This window comes from Osmerus mordax, chromosome 14, assembly GCF_038355195.1.
Source record: "Osmerus mordax isolate fOsmMor3 chromosome 14, fOsmMor3.pri, whole genome shotgun sequence".
NCBI lineage: Eukaryota > Metazoa > Chordata > Actinopteri > Osmeriformes > Osmeridae > Osmerus > Osmerus mordax.
Window position 1 is genome coordinate 10,186,521 of NC_090063.1, and position 22,443 is coordinate 10,208,963.

General features: G+C 39.6%; 5 long non-coding RNA genes across 5 annotated transcripts; 4 read left to right on the plus strand and 1 right to left on the minus strand.

Moving 5' to 3' along the window:
- The first annotated feature begins 15,839 nt into the window (after positions 1–15,839).
- Positions 15,840–17,176, plus strand: LOC136956736 (uncharacterized). The gene is made up of 4 exons (XR_010878232.1): positions 15,840–16,151; positions 16,321–16,385; positions 16,508–16,662; positions 16,862–17,176. It is a non-coding gene; the product is annotated as an uncharacterized lncRNA (long non-coding RNA).
- LOC136956740 (uncharacterized) lies at positions 16,962–17,594 on the minus strand. The gene is made up of 3 exons (XR_010878236.1): positions 17,471–17,594; positions 17,279–17,374; positions 16,962–17,086 (listed from the first exon to the last, which is right to left on the minus strand). It is a non-coding gene; the product is annotated as an uncharacterized lncRNA (long non-coding RNA).
- A 92-nt stretch (positions 17,595–17,686) lies between these two features.
- On the plus strand, positions 17,687–18,874 carry LOC136956737 (uncharacterized). Its single transcript, XR_010878233.1, has 4 exons — positions 17,687–17,844; positions 18,017–18,081; positions 18,204–18,358; positions 18,558–18,874. It is a non-coding gene; the product is annotated as an uncharacterized lncRNA (long non-coding RNA).
- A 104-nt stretch (positions 18,875–18,978) lies between these two features.
- LOC136956738 (uncharacterized) lies at positions 18,979–20,567 on the plus strand. The gene is made up of 4 exons (XR_010878234.1): positions 18,979–19,540; positions 19,713–19,777; positions 19,900–20,054; positions 20,254–20,567. It is a non-coding gene; the product is annotated as an uncharacterized lncRNA (long non-coding RNA).
- A 277-nt stretch (positions 20,568–20,844) lies between these two features.
- LOC136956739 (uncharacterized) lies at positions 20,845–21,724 on the plus strand. The gene is made up of 3 exons (XR_010878235.1): positions 20,845–21,236; positions 21,408–21,472; positions 21,587–21,724. It is a non-coding gene; the product is annotated as an uncharacterized lncRNA (long non-coding RNA).
- The last annotated feature ends 719 nt before the right edge of the window (positions 21,725–22,443 follow it).

Below are 22,443 nucleotides of genomic sequence, written 5' to 3' on the forward strand. Positions count from 1 at the left end.
ATTACATTTAGTAAATAACTAACATTATAATAGAAAATAGTCACAATATGGAATGCAAAATATTTGCATTTGAAGAGAACATTTATTGAACAAATATCACAATATTGAATAATCAGCATATTTGAATCCTGAATGAAAGGCATTGATTATCTCGTTATTTAACTATTTGTATGATTCGGGGGGTTGTTTAACATTTAGCTCACGTTGCTCATCCCCTTTAACCAGCTGATTAATTTATCCGAAATTTAAAACAGTAACAATTACAAATTACAATATTTTTACATAGATATATTAGCTGCAATGTAATGAGATGTTAGAAAGTGTGTTAAATTGTATTCAAACTCACCTTAAATAATTAAATAAAATGTGGTAGTTTCACTGAAGTCTTCTTTGTCAGTAATTGTCCCAAAAGCACACCTTAGCCAAGTCCAGTGTGTGTTTCTGTTGTTTTCTCTGTTTGACTTGTTTCTTGGTGTACTGAACTGATCAGGTGAACACTGGCATTAATATGAATCCCCTTATATTCCTCCCCTTTTAGTCATTGGTTCTTCAATTCCAAAAAAGTTTGCTCCACCTGTACCATCATGGGTGTTTCTACTGTTTCTTTCGTCATATTGGGTGTACAATGATTGAAGTCACAGTATACTTGTTGTACCTGTTTTGTACCTTTGTATTTTGGACAAAGATATGTGACTAACATTCCTGCATTTGACTCATTCTGTATACCAAGGTCTATTTTAATCTTTCCCTTATAGTCTTGTATACAGGCATAGGAAATTGTACATGACATAATGCACCACCAATATGTTAGCAACTTTATGATCTCAGTACATTTTTTATTTATAAACACTCAAATTAATATTGTATGATTATATGATTTATACTGAGAGACATTGTTTTGTGATCCTATCAGTAAACACACCTCCTAATAACTTTCCATATGGATATATATATATATACATAGTTTTTACAGTCTCTTCAAACCTGAATATGGAATCAAAGTACATAAACACTCAGGAATGCTGTGGATCAGCTTTCTAAATTACTTGACTCTGCCCAGTCCTGTTTCATGGCACAAAGTATCCAATCTATAAGAATGTGACAGCATTTTGGAGGGTATTTGTGAGTTTTGTGGGATGGCTAGGATTGAATCACAAATAGCCCAATGCCTGCTTGTCATTTTATTAAACATTGTTTAGGAATAGAAAATGGGAAAAGAGAACATTCAGTGTCCTTGGCAACAGTTAGGTAGAACAAAGATTGGATTAGACATTTACAAAGTGGAACTACAGGATTAATCTTAGCAGTGGCATAGATACTCTTGGATCATTGGCAAAATAGGCCTCTGTATTTATCTACCATAAACCTTTTCTAGGCAATAATCGGGAGGGGTTGGTTTATGCAGGAGACTCTGAGACCTATGCTCTGTCAGTCAGCACCACCATCATATCACGCAGTCTTGGTACCAGGGGGCTCTTTTTAAGACAGGAACTCACCCACACTGTCATTGCTCAGTACGACAAAGGATGGTCAGCATCTTCTTCCTGTTGCCTTCTCCTGGGTACCCTCTACCTAAGGGGAAATGTGTATCGGCTGTCTGCCAAGGATGTTGATATCGTGTCTCAGCAGAACCATATATGCCAAGACATATGTGTTTGTATTATCAATAAAGTGTTTATTACTTACTACTGAGTCTTCCTGCCTAAACAACTGAAATACTGTTAGAACTGTGCAGTTCTGGTTCTTGATTATCTGCTGTACAGACTATATGCATTATTCATGTTACTTTGGATAAAGGTGTGTGTTGACTGACATAAAAATACATTCTTAATTATTTTTCTTTTTTTATGGAAATGATAAAACATCTAAAGTGGGACCTGCTTAAAGTGGGATGGGTGGGGCATATTACATTTGATGCATACATCTGTTGGAGTTTTTAAAATGTTTTTTATGAATGGCCATAGTATATTTAGGAGTGAGCACTCGCCATATACAACAACAGAAGTATTATCAATTATCTGTTAACTATGCAATGCAAACAAACTCTGATCGTTTTTATTGTTTGAACACAGTGCCATTATTAACAATATGTTGTTATGTGTAATATAGCCTGACATTTGCAGTGTTTATGGTCAAGATTAGAGTTAAAATTGGGTAATGTCCTTTGTCATGCTTATGATAATTTATGGGACATGTCAGATCCTGTCATACTATAGAATATGTCCGAACTTTCATTTGGTCTTTTACTTTTTTTCTTATGATTGATAGTTTAAAGAATAATACACACATGATTGTTATTGGTATTAGTTTAAAATTTGATTGCCTCTTTTGTGTTTGTATGTATCGTATTTGTAACCATATAAAATGTTGCGTGTTCCATTAGTCTGTTTAGAGTGTAATCCACCCTAACCTCACCTTCAGCTAATCCCTTTACCTAACCATTAGGCCTTGCATTATGCTCATCTTTACAAAAAAAAGATGCAAGATGTCTGTAAAATGTAGGAGTGCCCAGGAATGCATTGGGACTGTGTGGACACACCTCTGTTATTCAGAGGCACTGCTTTAAATGATGTGCCTTGCACACACCTGATAGATAAAAACTAGAAGAACACGTTTTTAGGCATGCTGCATCAGTCTAATATAAATATCAGTATTACAAATTATAATAGATACTATTACATTTACAAGACAGTATAAAGCTAACAAACAAAAATTGTTATAAATTGCTGTTTATATTGTGTCTTTCTGGAATTTTGTTAAATTTAGTTTATACAATTTACTATTTCATCCCATTGATAATAATTCTGCACTTCCCACTGTAATTTGTCCCTCATTCCATACTTCTATCCTGGACTGCATGGGCTAGTGGCCTTTTTAGGCTATGTGGTCGGTTTGAAAACAACACAATTTACAATGTGGCTTCAGGCTTCATGGGCTTGGCAGTTGAAAACCACTAGTGTCTTTTCACAACATCCACCGTCATCAGAAACGAACGTCAAGACATTATTTTGGTCTTTGCACGTCAGAGCTTTTCCTTAGCAGGGGAGCGGCAAATAGCGAGGGCTGCTTATCCAGTTCGGCAGCAATCTTTTAATGTTTCATTTTCTTTAACATCAAAGCAAAAGAAAATAGAGATGGTGTGGCTGCCCGCCTACTTTCACATTGAGAGCAGAATAGCTTAATGTGGATCGAACCTCGAATTACATCGTTTGACAAAGAAGATATCTTCCAATGGACATTGCGCGCGTTAATGTCATGCATAGCTAAAAATATTTTCCTTTAGGCTTTAATTTATCATTTCGAAGCTTACTGTAAACCTAAGCAATATCACAGGAGTGTTGTTAAACTGAACATCACAGCGGCCACACGCCGAGTGTTGAGATAATCATGTATGTTAAATCAGTGTATCTGACCCAATATAGGCTACAATTGTCCAATAATGCTTAAGCCTTATTTTTTGATTTTTTCATAAGCCAACAAGTTAAGAGATGTGAACATTTATATCACAAAAGTAGTTAAAAAAAATGGCCCCTGATTAACAGATAGTTAAGAAGACGCAAAGGCATATCGCATTATTCTTTTGACGTGGTAGACAAAACTAGCCTACATACATTAATGACGACTATGAATAGAAAACTGATATTTCAAGCTTCACTCCCTCCCTTCCCTACCTTATTGCTGTTTTGACGTCATTTGATTTCAAAATCATACGTCAGTCAATGCTCGTGTTGTTACTGTTGGACTCAGGACCATAATCATAATATATATAAATCTGGTCAAAATATCCCCCCCAATATATTGGTATAAAATTATAGATAAAATATAAATGTGCTATGCTACGACAGGCAACCACACACGCTGTCCAAAATTATCATAAAAATAAATTACAAATATATGATATGGTTTTTACGTTTTCAGAGGGGGACCCTCAGACTCCACAGCAGATTTCGTCCCCCCCAATGTTGACTCCATGGCTACGGCCTTGGTAGGCCTTCTTGCAGTATGGAATGCCAAAACTCCCAAAACGTGTAATTTAGCGTTACAAAACATTTTGCGACTAAATAGGTTGACTACTACTTCAGATTTTGTACAAAAGCAATAACCATGACAACGTAGGACGGGGGTTGGCTGTCCAGCCAATATATTAGTCAGTTGTTGCCTAAATATAGCCTATACCATGTTTTGGTACAATGTCATCTTTCAATTTGAAAAGGAAAGCTCAGAAGAGGTGAAAGGCTTGTTAAATTTGCTAAAGAGGTGCTGGGTATCACAGATGTCTTGGTGGAGATGATTTATAAAATACTGATTAAGAGCTCTAATAATGCAACACATAGTATGCCTTAATAGTATAATGGCGATTCCTCCTGCAGTGGAACACACAATGTTTTTTTATTGCTAATGGTCAAGAGATTAAATAAATAGTTAACTTCTATGAACCCTATAGCCTACCTGATGTAGATTATTCTGTGTCCAGCAGGCTTAAACCCCATTTAGATTTTGTGATTCTGGATATATCGCAATGAGATGTGACAGATTGAGGAAACCTGGAGGAGGTTGTGCTACATTTATTAGAAATAGTGTAGCATGTTGCACTAAAGACAATTACGTTTAATGTGTCATGGTGGATGTTTTTGGTACAAATCAGTTGGGATATTTTTGCAATCCTTGTCAGGCTTTGGCCCAGGGCTCTCAAGTTTCACACATGCGCCGTGAGGCACATTTCAAACATTTCTCACCCAACACCTTGCATTTCTCACACGGTGAAGTAAGGGATAACTTTCCCTGCTATATAGGCTACAATTGATGGATGAGGCGCAGGCATACGGAGGTAGCTACCTACCCCCCCCCCCCCCCCACCCCCACCCAGCCTATTAGGCTACGGTGTGAAGTGAACTCAAATCAGATCACTCCCATGGCATGCATCTGCCTCGCCTTAATCACGTTTCGAGAACATGACCGAGGACCAATCGGCTGAGTCCTGCCCACAAAGAATTCCAACACCTCCCATCGAGTAGTTAACTATTAGGCTAGCCTCCACCAGATAAGGGCCTACTTGCGGTAAATTTTGCTGCTGGGTTGAGAAAAGGGTCACCGTTTGTGTGGGATTCAGATTAACATTTTCAATGTTAATTTAAAGTCATTTATCATTTAGCAGACACTCTTATCCAGTGCGACTTACAGTAAGTACAGGGACATTCCCCCGAGGCAAGTAGGGTGAAGTACGTTGCCCAAGGACACAACGTCATTTTGCACAGCCGGCAATCGAACCAGCAACCTTCTGATCAATATCCCGATGTAACAGACGTGGTCTTGCAAGCTCCGTCAGAGGTATCGGGCAAATCGTCCCGCACTGGGTTCGAACTTACCACCTCTGGCTTCCCAAGGACCACCACTACCAACTACGCCAACGAAAAGCTAGCAATTTGTTGACGCGGGTGGCCTGTTACATACCTGAGGAGTGAGTTTCACCGATACACACCGGCTACACCGATTCCCTAACCGCTCAGCCATCTGATTAACCCTTGTGCTATTTAGACAATTTTACCCAATACAAAAACAAATAAAAATTATTTTCTTTTAACCTTCGCAATGTGGGGGGTCTGAGACAGCCCAACGGTTAAAAGAAAATGCTTCACTTTGTTTTTGTATGCGGTAAAGTTGTCGCAATACGACGGTGGGTCACAATGACTGATGGGTCAGAATGACCCGAAGATAACACAAGGGTTAAGAAAAATGCTTCAATGAATCAGCTAGATTTTAAGTAAGGGATTGTACTGAGAATGGATTGTCCCAGTGTACAATTAATGGACGAGGCGCAGGCATACGGAGGTACGTTTTCTGTCGAGTTGAGAGATGTTGAGTTAGACAGAGTTAAGCCACCTACCAGCCAATCAGAAACACCAGCAATAAAATCATCATCACTGTTCTCCTCTGAACAGAAGAGGGCGATGTCTACCTGGACAGCCAGGTAGGCTAGATATAATTCAAATTCAGACCAGGGGCGTAGCCACCGGTAGGCCTGGGTATAGACACAGGCCTACCCAATTTGTTCTAAGGCCTACCCAAAAATGAAAATATATAATTATGCACCGGGTGCACATCGCAAAGTAAATTAGTAAAAAAAAACTGAAAAGATGCCTATCCATATTTGTCTAGGCCTACCCAAAAATATTTTTCTGGCTACACCCCTGATTCAGACGTCCTATTTCTTTGGAATTTGTCACATATCAGATCACAGTTTAGTCTACAAAAGGGCTCTCAAGTCTCACGCATTCACCGTGAGACTCACTAATTTCAACCAGTGGACTAACAGAATCAGAATCATAATTTGGTTTTATTCGCCATGTAGGTTTACACAAACATGGAATTTACTGTGGCCAGAAGGTGCAAACAATACACATATACGGATATTCAAAGTATAAAAGTACAGTAGTCTAACTAATCCTAGGAACTAACAATCTAAAAAATGACACAATTTAAAATGTAAATTATAAATAAAATATATAAAAACAAGAATTTGAATATGAATGGGCAATAGTGCAAATAAGGTGGCTAGTGCATGGTGCAACAGGTGTCGGATGGATTTAAAATAGATGATAGTTAAATGTCAGTGGGAGTCCTTGGCCTTGTTGAAGAGGCCAGTAGCGGATGGAAATAAACTAATCTTGTGGCGTGAGGTTTTGGTCCTGATGGACCGCAGCCTTCTGCCGGAGGGGAGTAGCTGGAACAGTGTCCAGGGTGGGAGGAGTCGGCCACAATCTTCCTCGCTCGCCTCCTCGAGGTGTGCCGAGGGTAGGCAGATTGCAGCCAATCACCTTCTCAGCAGCGCGGATGATACGTGCAGATTAAACAGTGGACACAGGCTATCTGGCCATAAATCCTATTTACGTCTGTCTCGTTTGTCTGCATGGCAAATTAAACTAAATATTCCACTTAGGCCTATACGCAATTTTAACAACCTATTTTTGTTAAACGAATATAAACCCTGGTTTTTGTGTTCATGTTTTTGTTAGGCTACTCACCCAATGTTCGCGGGTCTAATTGACTCAAATTTAATTCGTTTTTCAAACAAGCCTACAAATGGTTAAAAATAGGACTAACCATTTCTGTAAACTTAACCCCAATTTGCCACTGCGGTAAAGACCAGTGAATCACGTAAAAAAGTAGTTGATTCATTTTTCTTCAAGTTAGCATTGAAAATGTGTCCCACCTGAATCCCACTCAAAAGGTGACCCACAAGTAGCAGGTGTAGGCTAGGCCTAATACAGTTATAGGATACTACTTTTCTTAAGAAAGTAAGCTAACTGAGACAATACATTACAGAAATCATAGTCGGTTTAGGATAGCGTACTCCTTATTTCATTTAAATCGGCTTGTTTGAAATAAACTAGGCTTGACTATTAGCCTATGAAAGCTTTATATACTTTTTTTTATAGGCCTGCGCTCTTTCTTTCTTCTTAATGTTTGGACCGTACCCAAATGTAGACGCAAAATGACCGTGGATGTGAGGTTTTGGAATTCTTTGTGGGTTTAGTGACAGGACTCAGCCGATATAGTCCTCGGTCATGTTTTCGAAATGTGATTAAGGCGAGGCAGACGCATGCCATGGGAGTGATCTGATTGTAATGCGTTAGGTAGCTATACTTCCTACGTATGCCTGCGCCTTGTCCATCAATTGTAGCCTATAGTCTATATAGCGGGGCAAGTTACTTCTCGGCGTCAGAAATACAAGGTTTTGCTTGAGACCGTGAACGGGTTGAAATGCGTGAGAGCCCTGATTGAAAAGCATAGTCTGTGGACTTCTAGGCATGGGTTTACTGCAACAAGCAGGACAAGTGATTTATTTCCCATTTTAAAAGTTTAACGTTTCAAATGTAACCTATTGGCTATTTGTGTGTCGTTGTTTTTTTTAAGATCCATCTGTAGGCCTACGCTTTAGCAACTAAAAAGAAGGGGAAAAAACACAAAAATAAGATTTGTCGAGTCACTAGAGAGAACAACAATCTTAAAATAACACCTTTGTTGGGTCTGACGTCATGTGACCAAAATGAATGAGGAAGCTGAGGCTTCCCATCAGTTGTTGATGAAAGGCATTTTTTTGCGAAGTGTCATGCGTAAGGAAAACTATATCCGTCCAGCAGATCCTTACCATACACCAACACATTATGGTGTAGGCTAGGACATTAAATCAAACGTAGTGCTAATACGAGTATTGTCATGATCCAAAGAGGACACATGTCTATATCTAAAATGTCCTGATTCTAATTGTCTGATATTGGCCGACATCGTATTACAGGAGCCTAGAAATAATAATAATACTATTTATAATGCACTTTATATTAGCTAAAATATTAAAGTGCTACAGGTTAAAAACAAGAAAGGGCAAAAAAATAATGTCGACCAAAAAAGAAAAATAGGACAGAATAAAAGAGTCAATTACCAAAGGCTCTGTTAAAAAGGTGGGTTTTGAGGCCACGTTTAAAAGCATCCACTGTCTGTGGTGTCCTCAGGTGATCAGGGAGAGCATTCCACAGACTGGGAGCGGCTCAGCAGAAAGCCCGAATCTTTACGCAGCTTAGTCCTTGGTGGTTTCAGGAGATGTTTTTCAGCAGATGACAGATGATGATATTAATAGACAATGCTGAATGCACAATCACATTCTCTCACGTTTAGTATGCACATATGGGGTGAACATGTACCCGTTCAGAGCCTATTTTAGATGGTGATGTACAAATTAAATGATTGTGGCTGCAGGAGTCAAGACCTTCCAATTGTTTTAGAGAAATCTATACCAATTCTAACTGTGGAGATATTGGTACAGCTGTCTCCTTGTAAGACATTGACACATAGACACATCTTTGTGTATCTGGACCCTAAGTAAATAAAAGATGTGTGTGATGGCCTTCCTCAAAACTGAAAATTATACAAAAGAGAGGGCAAACCAACGTAAAGTAAACACATAATGGCACAATATAAGAAAGGGCCAAAGTGGCATGCTTGAAAATTCTCTATCTAGAAAGGTGCATATAGGTTTCTGAAGTGTTAGTAGTAGAATAAATATTATCATTATTATTTTTGTTGCTGTACAGCCTAGTTCTTATGAATATGTTTGTAAATAGTTCCATGGTGACTGCTGCTTTCTTAGGTAACCATTTGTTATCTTGATCAAACTCAGAGTTGCCACACTCATGACATTGACTCATTGACATGGCTATCAGTCAATCAGGAAATAAAGTTTTCCAATTGTATTTTTCAACATGTTGTCTAGCGAGTTTTCGCTCAGGGTTGGGCGAAATGTTTCCTTTTCATAAATGCCCTTAAATGATTGTTGCCAATGCAGTTCTCTTCTCTAGAACAATTCTGTCTGTTACTGTCTATAGGTGCAGGTCTGTGCAAGTAGAATAAGCTACACTGTGATCATATTACACTGTGAAGCTTGATTAAGAGGTGAGTGGATCTGCTTTTGTATTTGAGATTAGCATAAACCTTTTAATAACTGGGCTATTTGTTAATTTGCAAAAGTGATGTCAAAGGGACACGTTGCAACTGTCTTAATTGGAAATATATATACATAGGCCTATATGTATTCAAAAGTTATAAGAAATGTAATATGGCACTTTTTGGCAAGACTTCAGTCTACTGATAATTGATTCATGAATGAATTATTCTATTTATGACAATCAGAACAAGAACATAAATGGTGCCAACATCAAAAGAGAGGATGCTGTACAATTTTATAGCCTACTTTTTATATCAACGTGAGAGCCCCATGTATAAGTGAATTTATCTAATTGTATTTGAATCCCCAATTTACAGAATAAAAACCTTCAGGGGTGTGCATAAACAGGACCATGCATTTGAAGATTTTGATGGTGGTCTTGTGGCTTTTTGCTGGTGAGTTTTTCCAGCCTCTTACTGCTCTCCTGACACAATTCTTAAAATAGCATGATGCAAAAATATTATGGCAATTTATTTGTGATTTATTACTTACATTTACATTTAGTCATTTAGCAGACGCTCTTATCCAGAGCGACTTACAGTAAATACAGGGACATTCCCCCGAGGCAAGCAGGGTGAAGTGCCTTGCCCAAGGACACAATGTCAGTTGGTATGACCGGGAATCGAACTGGCAACCTTCAGATTACTAGCCCAATTCCCTCACCGCTCAGCCACCTGACTCCCTACTTATTAAGTGCCAATAGCTACATAGCCTATAGCCTGTTAAAACTTTTCCTGATTTTCAGACATCAAAACTTCGCTAAGATTCCATGTGATTAAATATGTCAAAAATGTTGACATATTTGTTAAAAAAATGTTACTTTAAAAACAGCTTTCCCCAACCACCGGTCCGCGGGTCATTTGGTACCGGGCCGCACATAAATAAATACTAAATAAATAACATTATTTCCGTTTAATTGATTATCAGAGTCTGAAAGATGTTTTATTTTGAAAAATGACCAGATTCTCTCCTCCGCGGGCCTTTTCGGTCCGTGTACCTTGTGGCCATTGGTTTTTCTAATTTGCAACCCGTGTTGACAAACGCAAAATAGGGCCGTAATATCGTTTTGTCACTTTAGTAAATCGAAAACACATTTAAGTATAACGGCTTGTTTTTGGTTGTTTCGTTTTTTTTTGAATAATGAAATAACCATATAACACAAATGGTATAACGAGCCATTAATCGTTGTTTTGATTATTCTATATCCTTTATGCTAATATCTGCAAAAGATGAAAAATAGTCTCGTAATATCGATTTGTCCATTTCGGAAGTCAGAACCAGATGATGGGGAAAGGCTTGGTTTCCGTTGTTTTGTTTCATTTTGGAATTACGGAATATCCATATAACACAAACGGTATAACGAGCTATTTACTCATTTGTTTGATCGGCCGTATTATGCATACTGGCACAAGTGAAAAAGAGAGAGAGGGGGAAAAATGTGAAACTATTGGGGGTGTTATTACTTGCGAACACCAGAGGGCAGCAACGACTAGCTTTAAAAAAAAATGTTCCAGTGATCTGCAGGCCTACAATCTTGAAGACATGGCAGCAGGTTCTTTAGTAGAAGACACACACCAAACTGAAGGCACATGTTGACCGCGTTTGCTAGTTGCTACTTAGTTAATAAATCTTTGATGAACCCAAGTTTCTTTAATATATATTAAGTTTCTTTAATATATATTAGAAACATTACAAGACGGGGCTCCAGTGTGTGTTCAAACAAGGCCAAAAGTGCCAGACGGTATCAATCACACCCGTGCAAGTAACACTCCACGCCCCAACCCTCCCTCCCCCCACCTAATGTACGCTTTCAGTTCTGTTGTACGTCTTAATGAAGTGCATTGAGGCAATCATAGTAAGAAAGTTGAGGTCATGTGGGCTACCTTTGCAGTTTACATAGACACACAACTGACAGAGGCACTGTTGTGGATACTTTTTTTTAAGTTCTGATCATATTCCAAATTCAACTTCTTCAAAGTCCAAAAACAGTACAGAGCAGCAACGAGAGGGTTCCCAGGAAAATCTGATTTCCCTTTTGTCTGTGCTTCACCTTTTATATCCAACAAATTACACCCCTGAACTTTTAAAACAGATCTATTGGCCTACTACAATTGTAAATATCCTACGACTTCTGCTCCAATTGGGCCTTGATGCAATGCCATTGAATAGTTTCTGCTGTTTCTGCCAAGTTTTTGGGGACTAACCAGGGACCAAACCAGTAACTTGTGCCCAGTTCCTGTATTCTGGCCTACTACATGTGTTTTCCAGCACCAGTTGCAATCAACCCTGGGTTATAGCCCTTCACCATTGCATGGTGCCATTCATTCTTCACAGGTCACACCCATCAAGTCAAAGTGAAAAGTAACTGGTCCAACTCCATGTCCAAGCCCATGGTATCTGTGGAGGAATACAGTCATCACACTTGACACACACAGACAAAAGGGAAATCAGATTTTCCTGGGAACCCTCTCGTTGCTGCTCCGTACTGTTTTTGGACTTTGAAGAAGTTGAATTTGGAATATGATCAGAACTTTGAAAAAAGTATCCACAACAGTGCCTCTGTCAGTTGTGTGTCTATGTAAACTGCAAAGGTAGCCCACATGACCTCAACTTTCTTACTATGATTGCCTCAATGCACTTCATTAAGACTTACAACAGAACTGAAAGCGTAATTTAGGTGGGGGGAGGGAGGGTTGGGGCGTGGAGTGTTACTTGCACGGGTGTGATTGATACCGTCTGGCACTTTTGGCCTTGTTTGAACACACACTGGAGCCCCGTCTTGTAATGTTTCTAATATATATTAAAGAAACTTAATATATATTAAAGAAACTTGGGTTCATCAAAGATTTATTAACTAAGTAGCAACTAGCAAACGCGGTCAACATGTGCCTTCAGTTTGGTGTGTGTCTTCTACTAAAGAACCTGCTGCCATGTCGTCAAGATTGTAGGCCTGCAGATCACAGGAACATTTTTTTTAAAGCTAGTCGTTGCTCCCCTCTGGTGTTCGCAAGTAATAACACCCCCAATAGTTTCACATTTCTCCCCCTCTCTCTTTTTCACTTGTGCCAGTATGCATAATACGGCCGATCAAACAAATGAGTAAATGGCTCGTTATACCGTTTGTGTTATATGGATATTCCGTAATTCCAAAATGAAACAAAACAACGGAAACCAAGCCTTTCCCCATAATCTGGTTCTGACATCCAAAATGGACAAAACGATATTACGAGGCTATTTTTCATTTTTTTGCAGATACCAGCATAAAGGATATGGAATAATCAAACAAACGAGTAAATGGCTCGTAATACCATTTGTGTTATATGGTTATTCCGTTATTCCAAAATAAAACAAAACAACCAAAAACAAGCCGGTATACTTAAATGTGTGTTCGACTTACTAAAGTGACAAAACGATATTACGGCCCTATTTTGCGTTTGTCAACACGGGTTGCAAAATAGAAAAACCAATGGCCACAAGGTACACGGACCCTTTTCCCCTCAGCAAAGCTAATTTTTTAACAAGTTTGTGGGCTTCATTTAGCGCTTACTGTCACGCGCGTTTCTTCCTCTTGACACATGACACGTGAAAGTTACCGCTCAAGGAAGCCTGTTTGAAACAACCACCCTGCCGGTGTTTTGGATGAAAATCAAGGCTGAATATTCTGAGATCTGAAAACCCTGCTTCCATTTCCAACATCCTATCTTTGTGAAGCGGGATTTTCTGCCGTGACAACAATCAAAACAAAATCACGGAATAATAGGGGGGCGCCCCCCCAATATAATGGTAGGGGAAACACTGCAGCATGGCAAGACATCCAGCCATATAAGCTTGCTTTCAAATTAGCATACTCAATTACACGGATACATTTAGGGTGATTTCAGGTAATGTGGGACACTTTTTGGTAGAGGCTCCATAGACTTCCAAAAAACCTGTTAACTCACCCCATTGGTGTTTCTGTAAATGGTTTTAGGGCTTAGGAATATTTTCATGTTGGAATGAAATGGGAATACACAGTATTTTAGGAGCTACACACTTTCAAACATAACACGACCCCCTCTTTCACTCAGGCAGCTTTTTAAGGTAATGTGGGACAGCTTGTGTGGTAAAGTGGGACAGTCATGTCTGTCAGCATATAGGACAACAATTCTAGGTGCAAGGGTGTGGCAAGATTCATTTAGTTGTGGGGTTTGACTTATACAATAGGCATAAAGTGTTACTGATGTAAACCTTAGTGATCTGCGGTCTATGTGCTAGCTAGCTAGTCACGATGCGTTAGCATTTCGTTGGACTTGCGTTGGTGGTCACGCTTACAAGTCTGAAAGCGCTGGTTCGATGACAGGGAAAATTGTTATTTAGTTGGGAACTTAAGTGCAGTGTGATGCATTGGTATTAAAAATGTGAGAACTGTCGAAGTAAATTACTTTTATAGCATAAACAAAGCATTACTAGATGCCCCACTTTACCTGAAGAATGACATGATCAGGTAATGTGGGACAGTCATCTAAAACTTTTTTTTGCTAACAAAGCATTATTTAACACATTTTTGTGTGTGTTTCAATCAGTGGTTAAACCTGAAGGATTCATAAATCTGTGTCTATTCCAATATGTAATGATGGTATTCAATGACACAAATCTGTGTTCTAGAAAGAGTGGTCTGGAGTCGCAGAGGTCCGATAATATCAGCTTTAATGCAGCAGTTGGAAATCAACAAGTACAGAGCTCTGGGGTTGTCTAAGTTTCCCTACCCGCAACAGAGTTTGGGCTGGTTTACGAAGTCCAACTGGCTATCTTTCCCTGCCCCAGCATATCATATACAATGCAATTGAAACACAGGTATCAAAAAAGGGTTGAGCTTGTTCTCTCGTGCATCAGGGAGTTGTTCTTGCCTACGCGTCCCACCTGCTCGGGTGCCATCTCCACCCAGTTTCAAGGTTGTTTCTGAAAATGAAGAGAGAGACAAAGAACAGCCTGCTTCCCACACCCTGTGTGAGACACCATGTTTATGCCTGAGCACACTTCTCAGATCATAAGACAGAACTTTAATAAGCACAATGCATAACTTTACTAAGCACAATATATTCTTTAAACCCCTTCATTATGCTGCAATAGTACTCATTGTAACTTAATTTAAATTCCTTTGCCAGCCTTATCATTGAGAAATAGAATATGCCGTTGAACTTTCGATGTGTTTTTTCTGTACGGACCTCCTGTCAAGCCAGATCACGCATACTCAGATGATTTCAGACAAATAAAAACCACTGCATAGTGACTAGAAGTATTGTATTTACGAGTCAAGATCAGCTCTGGTGATTGGATGTTGGTTTTGCACATATTAAATCATCAAAATGCATAACTGTCCCACTTTACCTGATGTCCCACATTACCTGAACTCACCCTACATTTATTCATTTAGCAGACGCTTTTATCCAAAGCGACTTCCAAGAGAGCTTTACAAAGTGCAAAGGTCACTGATCATAACAACGATATAGCCCCAAACATTGCGGGTAGCCAAAACATGAAGCATACATTGTGAAAAAACAAATAAGTGCCAAAGGCCAGAACCACAAGAGCATAGTTAAACAAGTTACAATTAAACAACATGAACCTCAAAAGTGCGAGAGTGTACCAGTAGAAAAAGCAAGCAACCATAATATATTTCACAGCGGGTACAATAATTTGTGGGTGAAGTGCCTTGCCCAAGGACACAACGTTATTTGGTTGGCATAGCCGGAAAACGAACTAGCAACTTTCTGATTACCAGCCCGATTCCCTAACCACTCAGCCATCTGACTCCAGCCATGGATTGACTGTTTAGGTGCACGCCCAGGCCATGGACTAGGCTACTCCCCGGACATTGTGAGAGAGGGTGTGAGGCCAGCCTTTTTTTTTTTACTCACGAAGACAGTCTCCCTGCCTGGACCTGCGCACTTTTAAATGTAGATTTTCTGAATGGCAGAACATTCGTTTATATTGGTGTTGGCTATTATTATACCAAAAATGCTTCGGAGCATGCCAATTAGTTATGTTGTTGGAATTAATGGAACATGTTAGCTCATGAAAAGGTTGGTTGCATCGGAGCCAACTAAAGTGGACTGTGTATCTGAGGCAAATTGCTTTAATTTCCCACATGCACCCCGATGAGGCCTCGCTCTGCTCATACGATGCATCTGTAGCCTACACCCTAGCTGAAATGAATTAATTGGATTGAGTAAGGCAAACTTTAAATGTAGCCTATTGAACAAATCTAATCATTTGTCAATTCAATTGAAAGGTAGCTGACATGGGTGAATTTCTCTGGTTATTTTTCAACTAATTAACTAGCCTTGAATGACTTACAGCCACAGCTGCACCTACAACTACTACAGAGGCTCCAACAACAACAACAGAGGCTGCAACAACAACCACAGCTGCACCTACAAGTATAACAGAGGCTCCAACAACAACCACAGCTACTCCCACTGCAACCACAGCTGCACCTACAACTACAACAGAGGCTCCAACAACAACAACAGCCATTGTACCAACCACAACAGCAGCCCCACCAGTTCCAGAAGTCAAGTTAGAGTTCAAACTGGAGCAAACATTCTCAGAGGATCTGAAGAATACATCCTCTCCAGAGTTCCAATCGTTGGCAAATAAAGTAACAACTGCAGTGAGTTAACTTTATATTTAGTTTAATCATAAAATTGGGCATGGACTCTCTTATGTTTGGTTGATCGGGACGCTATCATTGCAATATGTTTAAAACTGTTTCCTCTGAAAAGGTTTTATAAGTTGCCTGGTAAGATCGCAATGTGAATTTCTTACTTTATTTTACACAGCTCAACAATGTCTACAAAACCAAATATGGATCCAGCTTCAATCGCACTGAAATTAAAGGCTTCAGGTGTGTAAATGTGCATTTTATTAAAATAATAATACGATAATACAATTAACTGTTGTATCAGACAATTGGACAATTTCAGAATAATGGTACACTGTTCATTGTCATATGTTATGTTTTTACAGACAAGGGTCAGTTGTGGTAGATACTGTGCTGGTGTTTAACAACATCAGTTCAGTCCCTGAGCCCACTGATGTGGCTACCACTATGGTGGAGGCCTTGTCCAGCAACAGCTCCAACTTCTCCCTCCCAGTGAACACATCTTCAATTACGGTGACAAGTAAGATTGGGATCAAACATTTTATTTCCAGTAAACATAGTATATTAGCTTTTGTAGATTAACAACGTAGAAAAGTGCTGAAGGTAAATAATTTATGTCAAACTGCTCAAATGAGTGTTTATATTTCTGCATTCTTTTTTTATGACGTGACAATGTCAGACTGTAATTTATTGTGTCTAAAACTTTTGTTTTCTAACAGGGGTTGTCTCCACAACACAAGCTCCGACAACAACGCTAACTGTTGCACCTATCACTGGTTCGGTGACATCATCATCTGTCACTGCTTTGAATGCAACATCTTCTCCAACTAATTTATCTGCCACATCATCCCTTCTTTACACAACCTCGCCTCCATTCAACATGTCAGATACTTCACCATCTTTGAATACAGCATCGCCTCCATCAAATGTATCTGCCACATCACCTTCACTCAATATAACCTCACCTCCGGCCAGCATCTCAGCTACATCACCACCTTTGAATACAATGTCGCCTCCATCAAATGTATCTGCCACATCACCTTCACTCAATATAACCTCATCTGCGCCAAACATCTCAGCTACTTCACCATCTTTGAATACAATGTCGCCTCCATCAAATGTATCTGTCACATCACCTTCATTCAATATAACCTCACCTCTGGCCAACATCTCAGCTTCATCACCATCTTTGAATACAACATCACCTCCAACGAATGCATCTGCCACATCACCTTCACTCAATATAACCTCATCTGCGCCAAACATCTCAGCTACTTCACCATCTTCGAATACAGCATCGCCTCCATCAAATGTATCTGCCACATCACCTTCACTCAATATAACCTCACCTCCGGCCAACATCTCAGCTACATCACCACCTTTGAATACAATGTCGCCTCCATCAAATGTATCTGCCACATCACCTCCACTCAATATAACCTCACCCCCGGCCAACATCTCAACAACAAATCTTTCTCCCACATCACCACTGCTGAGTGTAACTTCCTCTCCTGTCTCTACGCCTTCAAGCCCTATGACATTCACTTCAGTAGCCACCACTGCACCAACCACAACCACAACAGCAGCCCCACCAGTTCCAGAAGTCAAGTTAGAGTTCAAACTGGAGCAAACATTCTCAGAGGATCTGAAGAATACATCCTCTCCAGAGTTCCAATCGTTGGCAAATAAAGTAACAACTGCAGTGAGTTAACTTTATATTTAGTTTAATCATAAAATTGGGCATGGACTCCGTGTTATGTTTGGTTGATCGGGGACGCTATCATTGCAATATGTTTAAAACTGTTTCCTCTGAAAAGGTTTTATAAGTTGCCTGGTAAGATCGCAATGTGAATTTCTTACTTTATTTTACACAGCTCAACAATGTCTACAAAACCAAATATGGATCCAGCTTCAATCGCACTGAAATTAAAGGCTTCAGGTGTGTAAATGTGCATTTTATTAAAATAATAATACGATAATACAATTAACTGTTGTATCAGACAATTGGACAATTTCAGAATAATGGTACACTGTTCATTGTCATATGTTATGTTTTTACAGACAAGGGTCAGTTGTGGTAGATACTGTGCTGGTGTTTAACAACATCAGTTCAGTCCCTGAGCCCACTGATGTGGCTACCACTATGGTGGAGGCCTTGTCCAGCAACAGCTCCAACTTCTCCCTCCCAGTGAACACATCTTCAATTACGGTGACAAGTAAGATTGGGATCAAACATTTTATTTCCAGTAAACATAGTATATTAGCTTTTGTAGATTAACAACGTAGAAAAGTGCTGAAGGTAAATAATTTATGTCAAACTGCTCAAATGAGTGTTTATATTTCTGCATTCTTTTTTTATGACGTGACAATGTCAGACTGTAATTTATTGTGTCTAAAACTTTTGTTTTCTAACAGGGGTTGTCTCCACAACACAAGCTCCGACAACAACGCTAACTGTTGCACCTATCACTGGTTCGGTGACATCATCATCTGTCACTGCTTTGAATGCAACATCTTCTCCAACTAATTTATCTGCCACATCATCCCTTCTTTACACAACCTCGCCTCCATTCAACATGTCAGATACTTCACCATCTTTGAATACAGCATCGCCTCCATCAAATGTATCTGCCACATCACCTTCACTCAATATAACCTCACCTCCGGCCAGCATCTCAGCTACATCACCACCTTTGAATACAATGTCGCCTCCATCAAATGTATCTGCCACATCACCTTCACTCAATATAACCTCATCTGCGCCAAACATCTCAGCTACTTCACCATCTTTGAATACAATGTCGCCTCCATCAAATGTATCTGTCACATCACCTTCATTCAATATAACCTCACCTCTGGCCAACATCTCAGCTTCATCACCATCTTTGAATACAACATCACCTCCAACGAATGCATCTGCCACATCACCTTCACTCAATATAACCTCATCTGCGCCAAACATCTCAGCTACTTCACCATCTTCGAATACAGCATCGCCTCCATCAAATGTATCTGCCACATCACCTTCACTCAATATAACCTCACCTCCGGCCAACATCTCAGCTACATCACCACCTTTGAATACAATGTCGCCTCCATCAAATGTATCTGCCACATCACCTCCACTCAATATAACCTCACCCCCGGCCAACATCTCAACAACAAATCTTTCTCCCACATCACCACTGCTGAGTGTAACTTCCTCTCCTGTCTCTACGCCTTCAAGCCCTATGACATTCACTTCAGTAGCCACCACTGCACCAACCACAACCACAACAGCAGCCCCACCAGTTCCAGAAGTCAAGTTAGAGTTCAAACTGGAGCAAACATTCTCAGAGGATCTGAAGAATACATCCTCTCCAGAGTTCCAATCGTTGGCAAATAAAGTAACAACTGCAGTGAGTTAACTTTATATTTAGTTTAATCATAAAATTGGGCATGGACTCCGTGTTATGTTTGGTTGATCGGGGACGCTATCATTGCAATATGTTTAAAACTGTTTCCTCTGAAAAGGTTTTATAAGTTGCCTGGTAAGATCGCAATGTGAATTTCTTACTTTATTTTACACAGCTCAACAATGTCTACAAAACCAAATATGGATCCAGCTTCAATCGCACTGAAATTAAAGGCTTCAGGTGTGTAAATGTGCATTTTATTAAAATAATAATACGATAATACAATTAACTGTTGTATCAGACAATTGGACAATTTCAGAATAATGGTACACTGTTCATTGTCATATGTTATGTTTTTACAGACAAGGGTCAGTTGTGGTAGATACTGTGCTGGTGTTTAACAACATCAGTTCAGTCCCTGAGCCCACTGATGTGGCTACCACTATGGTGGAGGCCTTGTCCAGCAACAGCTCCAACTTCTCCCTCCCAGTGAACACATCTTCAATTACGGTGACAAGTAAGATTGGGATCAAACATTTTATTTCCAGTAAACATAGTATATTAGCTTTTGTAGATTAACAACGTAGAAAAGTGCTGAAGGTAAATAATTTATGTCAAACTGCTCAAATGAGTGTTTATATTTCTGCATTCTTTTTTTATGACGTGACAATGTGAGACTGTAATTTATTGTGTCTAAAACTTTTGTTTTCTAACAGGGGTTGTCTCCACAACACAAGCTCCGACAACAACGCTAACTGTTGCACCTATCACTGGTTCGGTGACATCATCATCTGTCACTGCTTTGAATGCAACATCTTCTCCAACTAATTTATCTGCCACATCATCCCTTCTTTACACAACCTCGCCTCCATTCAACATGTCAGATACTTCACCATCTTTGAATACAGCATCGCCTCCATCAAATGTATCTGCCACATCACCTTCACTCAATATAACCTCACCTCCGGCCAGCATCTCAGCTACATCACCACCTTTGAATACAATGTCGCCTCCATCAAATGTATCTGCCACATCACCTTCACTCAATATAACCTCATCTGCGCCAAACATCTCAGCTACTTCACCATCTTTGAATACAATGTCGCCTCCATCAAATGTATCTGTCACATCACCTTCATTCAATATAACCTCACCTCTGGCCAACATCTCAGCTTCATCACCATCTTTGAATACAACATCACCTCCAACGAATGCATCTGCCACATCCCCTTCACTCAATATAACCTCATCTGCGCCAAACATCTCAGCTACTTCACCATCTTCGAATACAGCATCGCCTCCATCAAATGTATCTGCCACATCACCTTCACTCAATATAACCTCACCTCCGGCCAACATCTCAGCTACATCACCACCTTTGAATACAATGTCGCCTCCATCAAATGTATCTGCCACATCACCTCCACTCAATATAACCTCACCCCCGGCCAACATCTCAACAACAAATCTTTCTCCCACATCACCACTGCTGAGTGTAACTTCCTCTCCTGTCTCTACGCCTTCAAGCCCTATGACATTCACTTCAGTAGCCACCACTGCACCAACCACAACCACAACAGCAGCCCCACCAGTTCCAGAAGTCAAGTTAGAGTTCAAACTGGAGCAAACATTCTCAGAGGATCTGAAGAATACATCCTCTCCAGAGTTCCAATCGTTGGCAAATAAAGTAACAACTGCAGTGAGTTAACTTTATATTTAGTTTAATCATAAAATTGGGCATGGACTCCGTGTTATGTTTGGTTGATCGGGACGCTATCATTGCAATATGTTTAAAACTGTTTACTCTGAAAAGGTTTTATAAGTTGCCTGGTAAGATCGCAATGTGAATTTTTTTCTTTATTTTACACAGCTCAACAATGTCTACAAAACCAAATATGGATCCAGCTTCAATCGCACTGAAATTAAAGGCTTCAGGTGTGTAAATGTGCATTTTATTAAAATAATAATACGATAATACAATTAACTGTTGTATCAGACAATTTCAGAATAATGGTACACTGTTCATTGTCATATGTTATGTTTTTACAGACAAGGGTCAGTTGTGGTAGATACTGTGCTGGTGTTTAACAACATCAGTTCAGTCCCTGAGCCCACTGATGTGGCTACCACTATGTTGGAGGCCGTGTCCAGCAACAGCTCCAACTTCTCCCTCCCAGTGAACACATCTTCAATTGTGGTGACAAGTAAGATTGTGATAAAAATGTTTTATATATATTTCAGTTAACTATCATATACATTTTGCAATTATATAACAACGTCATAGGGATGTAAGTAATGAGTTCATCTCTCAATGTTGAAATAAGAACTTATGTTTCTTAATTAATCTATGACAAGACAATGAGATAATGTCATTAATTCAGTGTAAAACATTTGATTTCTGACAGGGGTTCTCTCTACGACACAAGATTTAACAACTGTAACTGTGCCGCTGACCACTGTCTTTGTGATATCATCTGCCACTGCTACCTCACCTCTATTCAACGGGTCAGCTACATCACCACCTTTGAATACAACATCACATCCATCAAATGTATCTGCCACATCACCTTCACTCAATATAACCTCATCTGCGCCAAACATCTCAGCTACTTCACCACCTTTGAATACAATGTTGCCTCCATCAAATGTATCTGCCACATCACCTTCATTCAATATAACCTCACCTCCGGCCAACATCTCAGCTACATCACCATCTTTGAATACAGCATCGCCTCCATCAAATGTATCTGCCACATCACCTTCACTCAATATAACCTCACCTCCGGCCAACATCTCAGCTACATCACCACCTTTGAATACAATGTCGCCTCCATCAAATGTATCTGCCACATCACCTTCACTCAATATAACCTCACCTCCGGCCAACATCTCAGCTACATCACCAT